Here is a 12,500-nt window from a genome sequence, read left to right on the forward strand (position 1 = left end):
TGTGGAGGCGGAGGAAGAGGCATTAAGCCCAGAGCGGGGTGCGCGCGTGCAAAGAGTTTTCTGGGAGGTCCCAGCGGAAGCAGAAGCAGTAGCGGCAGAAGCTGAGGAAGAGCCTCAGCAGTGAGCGGGGGTGAGTGGGGAGCGCGCCGAGGACGGCGTGACACTTCGATCCTTACACAGCTGTTGCAGTGTGAACAAACCAGCTGAAGGATAGCACATCTGTCATAGTATACTTAGTTTTGATTTGAGCTCTACTTCTCATTGAGTGCTCATACAAAGCAATTTACCTTCTTCAGGTCTAGAGAATAATTTCTATAAAGCAGTCTTCTGCAAAGAGACACAAACTGGCATTGGAAGACACCTTAAAGTCCATTTATTTAATAGGCTGTAATGTATTCCAGCACTGAAGGTGCCTTTTGGCAGAACACTGCCTAGTAAATATGGCCCTCTTTCTTTATCCTTTATAATGTAACAGGTTTCCCCCCCCCCAATCTCACATTGGCCCGGGTACTCTAATAATCAATCCCCCCATTACGTGTGTGTTTGGTGGTGCACCTGTAGGCAACAGAACTCCTGAGTCTCCCGCTTGATGGTAGTAGGGGATTCCTGCAGGACAGGTAGCTGAGGTAGTGGGTGCGAGTTCAACTTACATCATGTGCAGCGCCTCCACCTCATCAGGGTCTATGCTTCCGCAGGGAGATGGTCCTGGTGAGGAACTCCTTCTGGTTGGTGCCATCCACTGCTGAGTAACTTCACACTCACACAGTGGGGGTATCGTTAACAAGGTCATCTTTATTGTAGACGGTGATGTAGCAGACAGCCCCATGCAGCTGCCGGCTCTAGCCGCACATCTCTCCGTGCTGTCCCTTCGCCAGGTACGCCCTCCTAAATTGAAGTGGGATTCCCTCTTCTCCTAGGGATATCCTCTCTGCGCCTGGTCCCTGGACACAGAGTGGCTCAGACAGGCTGATTGGTCAACCTGGACCTCTAGTTACGTCACTAGGGTCACAAAGTGTTCCTACAATCCCTTATGCAGGAAAATACAACTTCCCAACAGCTTCCCACAGCTGCTGGAACACAGTGTATCTAACTGTGTTGTGCCTTATATACATCAGGAGGCAGGCGCATCCCTGATGTCACTATCCAGGGACTCAGAGCATACAGCCACTCCCCTTCATACATAGGGCACCTCACCATGGTGTGAGGTAAAACCTCCATAACTACTGCTGGCATACCTGTTCTTACCAGGACTTACTGCCAACAGAGAGGAAAGCAATATACCATTATTATGCATGGCTATATACTCCCCCTGGGGAATCCCCACCATCCCGGCTGGGCCTAAATTCGGTGTACCTTGCTCCAGGAAATACTGAAAAAGAACACACAAACTTAGCGTTTAAACATTATCACTTCACATAATAATGACAGAACATACGCTCACTGACCAGCAGAGAGCGTCAAAGAAAAAGGCAGACCACTCCTAGACGGACCTAATAGTAGTGTCGAGGGTCTGGTTTCTTCACCTCCCGCCCCGCTGCATCATTGACGGTTACTCTAAATTCTCGGGGCTATCCTCGCTCATTGCAGTACACCACCTTATGTATATACACGCTACGCCCTATTTTCCAGACCCGCATGAGTTGGGAGACCCTCTTCTCAGCCTGGACTCCCGTAATGGCTCCTCCCTTATTAACGATATAGTACTCAATATCATTACGAAGCCACCTTTCTCTATTGTCCTCTATTTCCCTCATCAAAGGTTCAGGGACATAGGGGTGTTCCAGCCCGTGTGACCGTTTATATTTAGCCGCAATAGCCCGTTCAGCTCGGCAAGCTCGGGTCAACTTAGTTTGCCCAGCCCTTCCTGGCAACACCCATGACAGGGGCTCATCGGACTCCACTAGATCATCTAACCCTTCAGATTTGGGGTAATAAGACCTACCTGTATTCGGTCCCACCGTACTCGTAGCTCCTTGAGATAGGCCTCATCGTCAAAATCCCCAGGGGCCCACCAATGGTCAACCACCCCATCCCTTTCTAGAATGAAACGGGTGCGGTCTATCCAGGCGACATATCCCTCATATAATGGTGCCCACCACCTAGTTTCCCGTACCTCCGCAGAGTTAGGTTCTAGGGGTTCCTCCTCATCATCCGGCCCGCCTGAGGATACCCCTGAAGTACCCTCAGATTGCGTAACCCTTTCTTTACGTTGAGACCAATGCCCACCCGCAATGCTCAGTACACTATTGCTTTCACTAATTATCGACCCTCGTCGGGAAATCCTCCCTCCACCCTCCGATCCATCATCGGAAGTTCCCCAGTCCAGGCTTCCAGTCCGTTCTGTGATAGGACCCCGGGAATCCAATGACATACCCAGACTAGAGGTAGACCCAAAGGAACAGGTGACAGGGACAGGGGTTTGAACTAGGGCCTTGGGACTAACTTTGGGAATGGACGGGGTTGGGGGACGGGGCCGAACGGTAGGAAGCGGCAGGGTCACGACCTGCTCCTCCACAACACCTGACTCACGTTCGCCACAAAGTTCGTTCGGGCCTTCGGTAGTGTATCCTCTCATTCTACGGTTCGAGCGCCCACTCCGCCTGCTGTCCGTAGGGAATCGATTCCCACTGCTCGACCATAGAGGCGCCATCGCCTCCCACTCGACACCGCTCAGGTCGTCCGGAACTGCCACGGGATCCACACGTGCTGTGACGCCATCTTGGGTTGGGTCCCCAAGCGAGACCTCTTCCTCCACGAGGATATCCGGCAACGCCCGTCTGCTGCGCGATCCAGCCTGACCCTGGATCCGCTCTTCGTTCGCCTCCACCCCCGGGATCTGCGGTGAGCACGGAGTTAGCCTACTGCTCCGCAGCGTCGGGGTGGATCGACCTCCTTCCAATCCGCTAGTCACCACGGCAGTGGGACTCCGGTGATCGGGTTGTCGCGGCACTGGGAACACTCTACTCCATGTCTCCACGCCACGAGGTATAGCATCTCACCACGGAATACCAGTAGTATGGTACTCCGCCAACAAGTCCTGTGTCTCGGCCAATCTGGCACACTCCTCGTCCGAGGACTCTAATTTACAGTTCGGGCGGGGTATTCCGGTAGGGGACCGTCTGTGGGCTCCTTTCCGGTCACCTCTCCGATGGTCGGTTTTCTCCGTCTTGAGAAGTCGGCTCGACTCCGGCTCCACGGGACCTGCACTCACATTCCACAGTGCACCCGGAAGATCCGCTGCCGATGTCGGGGTAGGATTTCTCATCCCCCCGGCTTGCACCGGTACAAAGGTGGTCATAGGCCACATGTATTGTAGTCCACAATGAGGGCATCGAGCCTCACTGCCCACAGCTCCGCCAGGCAGTCTGCACTGCAAGCAGAGACAGACCACCGTCTCCACACCATCTACGCGGATAATCAGGAAGCCTCCTGGGACCGAGTAGGGGTGGGTTGATATCAAAGGACTCTGTTCCACTTTCTCCGCTTGCTCAGCCATGGTCACCAACGGATGCACTTGTCCTAGCGGTCTGTATTGATCAATGGCTCTTCGCAACTGAAGTGCAGGGGATGGTTGAACAATGCTTCCCCCCACTTCCTCCATCGGCATCCGGTGGAACAGTAGACCACTCCCCTTGGTTGAAATTAGGGGGATGTCTCGCCGCTTTTTAGGCTAACCCAGCACAGGGGCAGAGTGAGTCATAGTCCAGGAGGGTGCGGCTCCAGCTTTCGCGCCAAACTCCCCAACTGGGTGGAGTTTCCTCGTTGCCGCCAATCTTGGCCAACAATTTGCAGCCTGCAGAGTTGCAAGATTTTCTGTAGCTGGCCCACGCGGTGTCCCGGGAACGCGGGAACTGCCATTTTGGTAAGCACTGTCCTTCTTTATATTTGAGGTAGCGTCTGGCTGTTTGTTAATTGGTGTGTAACAAAGTCCATTTCGTTCCTCCCATCTCGCAAGGCTGTCACCCTCACTATTCTCAGGGGTATCATCCCGAGAACATAGGCATGACAAACACGGCGCAGCCACGGCTTTCACGCCATTCCATAACAAACACACAAGAGTCTCTCCTGTAGCTTGTTCTCCTTCCTCTTCCCGGCATCCTGGACCTTCTGCTCTTTGCAGATCCTCCATCCTGACGGTCGTTTCTTGCTCACGGTATACTGGATTATTGTACATGGAGCTCCGCTCTGCGGGGCAGCTACCACATCCGTACAATAAACATGCCTTGTGCACCACCTCCTGTACCTAACATACAGTACGTCTAACTCGTGTTTGCACTACCTCAGGCTAGGCTCACTCTCTCAGTGTCTACTGTATCTCCTTCCTCCCAGTCTGTGCTCCCTTCGGTAAGTGATCTGGAATGGCTAGAGTACTCTGGGGCTTCCATGCAGTACTTGGGCGTCTACCTCTCTTGGTCAGCCTAGTGCAGACCCTCTCCAGGAATCCTGACCTAGTTAACAGGCTCTCCCTTCTGGCATCCTACCCCTAGCGCGACCTCAAGGAGAATCGGACAGCTATAGCCCCTTTCCAGACCCACTAACTCCTCTCAGGTTCCCAGGGTATCCCTGCGGTTCGATCCCAACACAGCACAAAGTGGCAGCATACACTTTCCCTGTTTCCTAGCGTGAGCCTAGCAAAAGCCTGTCCTGTTGGCAGATATATATCTCAGCAGCGCCTCCAATTGTAACGGGTTTAGCCCCCCCCAATCTAACATTGGCCCGGGTACTCTAATAATCAATCCCTCCATTACGTGTGTGTTTGGTGGTGCACCTGTAGGCAACAGAACTCCTGAGTCTCCCGCTTGATGGTAGTAGGGGATTCCTGCAGGACAGGTAGCTGAGTTAGTGGGTGCGAGTTCAACTTACATCATGTGCAGCGCCTCCACCTCATCAGGATCTATGCTTCCACAGGGAGATGGTCCTGGTGAGGAACTCCTTCTGGTTGGTGCCATCCACTGCTGAGTAACTTCACACTCACACAGTGGGGGTATCGTTAACAAGGTCATATTTATTGTAGACGGTGATGTAGCAGACTGCCCCATGCAGCTTCCGGCTCTAGCCGCACATCTCTCCGTGCTGTCCCTTCGCCAGGTACGCCCTCCTAAATTGAAGTGGGATTCCCTCTTCTCCTAGGGAGATCCTCTCTGCGCCAGGTCCCTGGACACAGAGTGGCTCAGACAGGCTGATTGGTCAACCTGGACCTCTAGTTACGTCACTAGGGTCACAAAGTGTTCCTACAATCCCTTATGCAAGAAAATACAACTTCCCAACAGCTTCCCACAGCTGCTGGAACACAGTGTAACTAACTGTGTTGTGCCTTATATACTTCAGGAGGCAGACGCATCCCTGATGTCACTATCCAGGGACTCAGAGCATACAGCCACTCCCCTTCATACATAGGGCACCTCACCATGGTGTGAGGGAAAACCTCCATAACTACTGCTGGCATACCTGTTCTTACCAGGACTTACTGCCAACTGAGAGGAAAGCAATAAACCATTATTATGCATGGCTATACAGTATAAGGTTAGAATTACTAACTCAAGTCACCAGCTCACTTTCTTATAGTACTTTCTTTCTACATCTGCTTTAGTGGCCCTGCTTCTACTTGTTTTTACTTGTGTGTGTCTGTAAACATGTGTTTTATTTTCATCTCTATTAGAATATGAAGAGAAAGAAAAGGCAATCCTTTAGATGAGGTATACTCCTAAATACTCCAAGTGAGTAAAATAAATGTATTAAGAGACAAAATTAAGTGAATTATAAAAGAAAACGTAATTATAAAAAGCACAAGATCTGAGGTAACGTTACATTATTATTCATGCATTATTTTAATAATACCCTGAAAGTCAATGACACGAATATTCATTTCAACCTGGTTTCATAGAAACACATGTGCTCAGAAATTCAATGACACACATATACATTTAAACAAGGCCACATACACTGGCGACACACTTTATTCGAGCTTGGCTAGTCCCACGAATTCGGGTATACCCGGGTGTATTGAGGTTTGTGACTGTTTTCTGCCCGAGTACATTGAGTTATTTTCCAAGCAGGGATTGAAGCATTTTATTCCCGCTGGCTGCAATACTGCACAGTATATATATATAAACTGCATTACAATTCATGAATTTATGCCATCTGGTAGACACGCGAAGCATTGCAGCCTATTAAATCCTAATCATTATCATTTAACAGATCAGCCGCCCATCAGCCAGGCATGAACCCAGGCTGGGAAGGCAAATGCAACGGGGCTTGTCAGAGGTTAGGAGTGGCGCATTCCAGGTATCTGCCAGGTACATACCGGGTATTTGCTCGAATAAAGTGTGTCGGTGCAGTACAAACAGGCATGCACAGAAATTAAATGACACGCATATGAATTTATTTTAACCAGGTCCCATAGAAACACACATGTGCAGAAATTTAATGACACGCATACTGTAGTGCCCACGGTTATTCTAACACAAACCAATGTTTGGCAATCGCCAAAAAGACCCAGGTACACCCAAGCACATGCTGGATACATGCCTTAAACTTGCCTTAAACTAGACCCAGCATTTCTGCATTGATTAATGGCCCATCAGATTAATAGCAGGGGTCCCTGGCAGTCCCATTCAAACTGAATGGGACTGCCAGGGACCCCATCTGTGTTAATCCTATGGGTCATTAGTCAATGCAGAAATGCCTTAAACTTGCCTTAAACTAGCCAGGTTACACCCAGCACATACCCAGAATGTAATCGGGCTAGTTTAAGGCAAGCTTTAGAATACTCATGGTCTCGTCTGTATGTGTTTCAACCAGGTCCCATAGAAACACACATGTACCACACAATGTAATTTGTGCACTACACTACTGTACAGTATTTCTTCTTGATTATTTATATATAACATTCTCTTTAAAGGGGAAATTATCCAAGAGCCAGCCAGCCAGCCCGAAGAAGATGCTGATAGAAGAAGATTTGGAAGAAAATCGAAGAAATTTGTATTGTTGTATTTTTCATAGTTATTTAATGTAATCTAATAAAAAATATGTCATATTATAAAATACTTTTACGTCATCTAAAGTTTTATGGGGAATAACTGGTGGGTTACATTTAAATACCATTAAATATCATATCGTATAATATGATGATATGAAATGAATGGGAATAAAGGACAGGTTACATTGCATTTAGATTTTGAAGACACACTGGCACACTAACACCTACTATCATTTCTGCGGAGTAATGCAATCAATGCTAAACTCAATATTCCCAGCCATGTCGAATTTTTGGGTCAGCTGCTAGTAGCTCAAAATGCGTGCGGGGATACACCTCCCGCAAAGACAATTGTGTCATTGAATCATGACCCATCTCTAATGCCCCTTGTACAATCTATATAAATGAAGTTGCACGGTCTGGTCTAATAAGTTGAAAATGTATAACATCCAGATTGTACCAAGAATGTTCGTCTACAAATAATAGTAGTGCTTGCTTGTTGAACAGCAGATATAACTGTCTAATCCCAGTAGAGCGAGGTAGCCCATGTTCTGTTTATTTGTTATTTAATCTCACCTGGCCTCAGTAACTAATAGCTCTCAGTACATATTATTACTTTGTGCATGACGTGATTTACAGGTTACAATCAACAAAATATATATCCCCTGTTGGTATGCTGTTGGTAGAAAGTGTGCTCTGCTAGATCAGCTAGTTAAACTCAAACTGCTAGAGCTGTTGATCTGATTAATAGACATTTTGTGGATTCAACTTCTGATCTGTTGGGTCTGACACCATACCCCTTTCCCAAAGTGTGTTAGATTTGTTAATCCAATAACACTTTGTGAGCTGAGGGAAGAAAGTGGAATAACGTGTTGCAGTTCGTAGAGTTTTATTTATTTTAAAATAAAGTATTTAAATTCAGTATTTGTCTGCCACTCTGGCAGATTGTACAGTGAATATTTTGATCCTTGTTCTGTTATACCATAGCCACCTTTGTGCATATCCTTCATGTAGCACCAAATTTAGAGTTGCTAGTAGCTCCTTCTGTTTAAAACAGGCCACATCCACGTCCTGGCTGACAGTTTAATGTTCCTTGTGGATCACACATGAGATACCTGTGAGATATGCTAATAGCTGGATTATCTACATGTGTGAGCAATAAGAAATTTAAAAGCAGTATGGAAAACAGAATAGATAGCACTCCAAAAACATTTAGAATCTAAATGCAGGGTGCTAAAGGAACAAGGAGGACCCTAACACCTCCAAGACAATAATCAAAACACAATCGGATGTTCCAGCACTCGCTGGCTGATAGAATGATTACAGATATGATGAAATGCCAAGTGAAGAATTTAATAATGAAAGGAACAAGATATAGCAAAACATGGAACAATGCCATACAGGTGAGTATAATACAAAAATATGACCCTAAATAAAGTGGTGCAGGGGAACAACACAGGAGAATGGAAAAAGACAGGGAAAACCACAAGGGGAATGATGAATGAAAGGGAAAGGGTGTGTGGGGGGGTGGTTGGAGAAATGAAGAAGAGAGTAATTAGGGGGCAAAGTTTCGGGGTAAAGTCTCCGGAGCTGATACCCATTAATACCAGCACCGGAGCCCCCCGGCATGCATCCGAGGCAGGAAAAATGCATTTAAAGCCCACTTCATTACCTTAGCGGCTAACCGCTAAGGCAATGAAGGCGTTAACCAGCCGTGCCAGTTTTATTGTGGGTAGCGGGGGTGGGTGAAGGGGGTATTTGGCCCTTGGCGGCTAGTTTAGGGCTTGTGGGGGGGTTGCGGGTGGACTTAACCCCTTCATTACCTTAGCGGTTAATACCACTACGGTCATGAAGGGGTTAAGACCTCCCGCTACCCACCCGCAAGCCCTAAACACCCACCGTTGGGGATAATACCCACTTCGCCCACCCCCGCTACCCACAATAAAAAAAATACACACACAACAGCCCCACTATAAATATATATATAAATATAAAATATAAAAATATATATATTAAACCAACAACCCCTCTACCCCCCTAACAGACAGTACATATATGCACAGCAATGATACTATAGGCTGGCGGTGGCCCTCGGGTGTTACCCGCAGGTGTCCCTGCGGGTATGCAGTACCAATTTAGTGCCCCCCAAAAATAATTAAAAAACACATAAATACTTATAAAAAAATACACCCCCCCCTAACACATATAGTATAGTAATGTGCAAAATTACTATTATCCACAAATGGATAAATGTGCATTTGCCCATTTAAAATACATAAAGAACAATAAATACATTAAATACATATAGCACTCACCCATGTCTGGCACCCATGTCTGGCTGATCTTCATCACCGTCCATGGCCCCCTCCGATGCTGCAAAACATAAACAAGAATAACAAAAGCCAATGTAATGTCCCCTAACCCCTTAATCACCTTAGCGGTTATTAACTGCTACAGTCATTAAGGGGTTAACCCACCCTCACCCACCACTCGGGAGGCCTATACACCCTCCTCCACTACCCCCCCACCCCATGAGGCCTAACCACCCTCACCCGCTACCCAGGCGGGAGGCCTACCCACATACCCTTGGGCCAATACCCCCTTCCCCCACCCCCAGTACCCACAATAAAAACAATACAAAGCCCCACAATAAACATCATTATATTTATTAAATACATAACCCACCCCCTGTGCCCCCCCATAAATACATGATTTATTATTTTACATACAGGGTTAATACCCCAGGCCCACGGGAGTCCCCGGTGGCCCTGACGGGTGTCCGTAGGCCTCACAGTAGCCCAGCACAAGGTTTCAAACAGGGTCTGGAGGCCTTACGGGTGGTCCCCGCCAGGCGCCTTTCTCCACCAGGTGGTCTCCGTTGGTCACCGTGGGCCACAATGGGGTCTCCACGGGTAGGCCCGCGGGTTTCTGGGGGGCCCCGGGTCATATCCACAGGTGTCTGAGGGGCCTCGGGTGGTTCCCACAGGGGTCTGGGGGCCCTCGGGTGATCCCTATGGGTCCGCGGTCCCCCCACAGATGTGGGCCCACCGGTTCTTCCCCGCAGGTGTCCCCGTGGACCCGGCAGCCGTTTACATGTGAGAGGTCCGAGGAGACCTCAGGTGGTCTCCAGAGGTCCCTGCAGACCTAAGGAAACAACCCTGTATGTAAAAAAAATAAACCTATCCTATACATAAAATACATCAATTTCTCTCCCCCCCGAAACACATACAGTATAATAATGTGCAAAATAACTATTATCCAGATATGGATAATAGATTATTTGCCCATTATTAAACACATTAACTAGCATTAACTAGCATAATAAAATAAATAAAGTTCTACTAACCTCAACACTATGAAGCCCCTTCGCCAGTAAATTCCATGTCCTCCGTTGCCAACAAAATACATAGCCAATACATTGCAATTACATTCTGATATCAATTAACCCCTTAATCACCTTATCGGATAATAACCGCAAAGGTAATTAAGGGGTTAAGCCACCCTGGTCCGATACCCACCCTTCACCCATTCATTTGTACAGTGGCTTCATCATGCAACTATATATATATATATATATATATATATATATATATATATATATATATATATATATATTATAATTCAATGTTTTGATTGGCATTTGATGATATTGATTGGAAGATGAGAATGATTTTATTAGGAGTTAGGATTTTGTTTTACTGTGGCTATATAATATTGTAATTTTCATATGCAAGGTGATGTCTTGATATGGAGAAGTGGTATTTTTATTTGTGCATGTTTTTGTTAACCCTTAAACATTTCTTTGTATATTGGTTAACCATGTGTATATATATATATATATATATATATATATATATATATATATAGTTGAACGATGAAGCCACTGGGGGGGGGGATTGGTGTATTTTATGTATAGGACAGGTTTATTTTTTTTATATACAGGGTTGTTTCCTTAGGTCTGCGGGGACCTCTGGAGACCACCTGAGGTCTCCTCGGACTTCTCACGTGTAAACAGCTGCCGGGTCATGGGGGACACCTGCGGGGAAGAACCGGTGGCCCCACATCTGTGGGGGCACCGTGGACCTGTAGGGACCACCCGAGGACCCCCGACCCCCGTGGAAACCACTGAGGCCCCTCAGACTCTATGGGTATGACCCGGGGCCCCCCCAGACACCTGCGGGCCTACCCATGGAGACCCCATTGTGGCCCACGGTGACCCACGGAGACCACCTGGTGGACCACGGCGCCTGGCGGGGACCACCCGTAGGCCTCCAGACCCTGTTTGAAACCTTGTGCTGGGCTACTGCGAGGCTTATGGACACCCGTCACGGCCACTGGGGACTCCCGTGGGCCTGGAGTATTAACCCTGTATGTAAAATAATAAATCATGTATTTATGGGGGGCACAGGGGGTGGGTTATGTATTTAATAAATATAATGATGTTCATTGTGGGGCTGTGTATTGTTTTTATTGTGGGTACTGGGGGGTGGGGGAAGGGGGTATTGGCCCCAAGGCTATGTGGGTAGTCCTCCCGCCTGGGTAGTGGGTGAGGGTGGTTAGGCCTAACGGGGTGGGGGGGTAGTGGGGGAGGGTGGGTGAGGGTGGGTTAACCCCTTAATGACTATAGCGGTTAATGACCGCTAAGGTGATTAAAGGGTTTGGGGACATTGGCTTTTGTTATTCTTGGTTATGTTTTGCAGCATCGGAGTAGGCCATGGACGGTGATGAAGATGAGGATGGCCTTCATCGTGGCAGCCGGACATGGGTGAGTGCTATATGTATTTATTGTATTTATTGTGCTTTATGTATTTTAAATGGGCAAATTCACTATTATCCATATGTGGATAATAGTAATTATGCACATTACAATACTGTATATATTAGGGGGGGGGTTGTATTTATTTTAAAGTATTTATGTTTTTTCATTTTGAGGGGGGGGCACAGAATTGGTACTGCAGGCCTGCGGGGAACACCAGGGTCACCGCCGGCCTATAGTATCATTGCTGTGCATCCCAAAAATGTAATATATGTTCTGGCGGTATAGGGGTTGTTGGGGGCACAGGTGGTATATGTTGTTGATTGCAATGTTTATTTTGGGCAATTGTCCACAATAAACATGCTATTATGCCTTAACCCCTTCATTGCCTTAGCGTATAGCCTCTATGGCAATGAAGTAGCATTCATGTATTTTAATAATATTGTGCGGTAGCAGGGGGTCGCCTGAGCTGAACCGCACACTATTATTAAAAATACATTAATGCTGCTTCATTACCATAGCAGATAGCCGCAAAGGTAAGGAATTATTCTTTATTGATATTTATTTATTTATTTACAAAATGTTTTACCAGGAAGCAATACATTGAGAGTTACCTCTCGTTTTTAAGTATGTCCTGGGCATAGTTAATATGACAAATAATACATGGTTATAAATACAGTTACATAAATGAACAGGGTATACTGTACATTATATACAATACATTGCATGCACAGTTAGAGAAGATGTATATTATAGGCTTATGTAACA

Source organism: Ascaphus truei, chromosome 2 (genome assembly GCF_040206685.1).
Source record: "Ascaphus truei isolate aAscTru1 chromosome 2, aAscTru1.hap1, whole genome shotgun sequence".
Classification (NCBI taxonomy): Eukaryota; Metazoa; Chordata; class Amphibia; order Anura; family Ascaphidae; genus Ascaphus; species Ascaphus truei.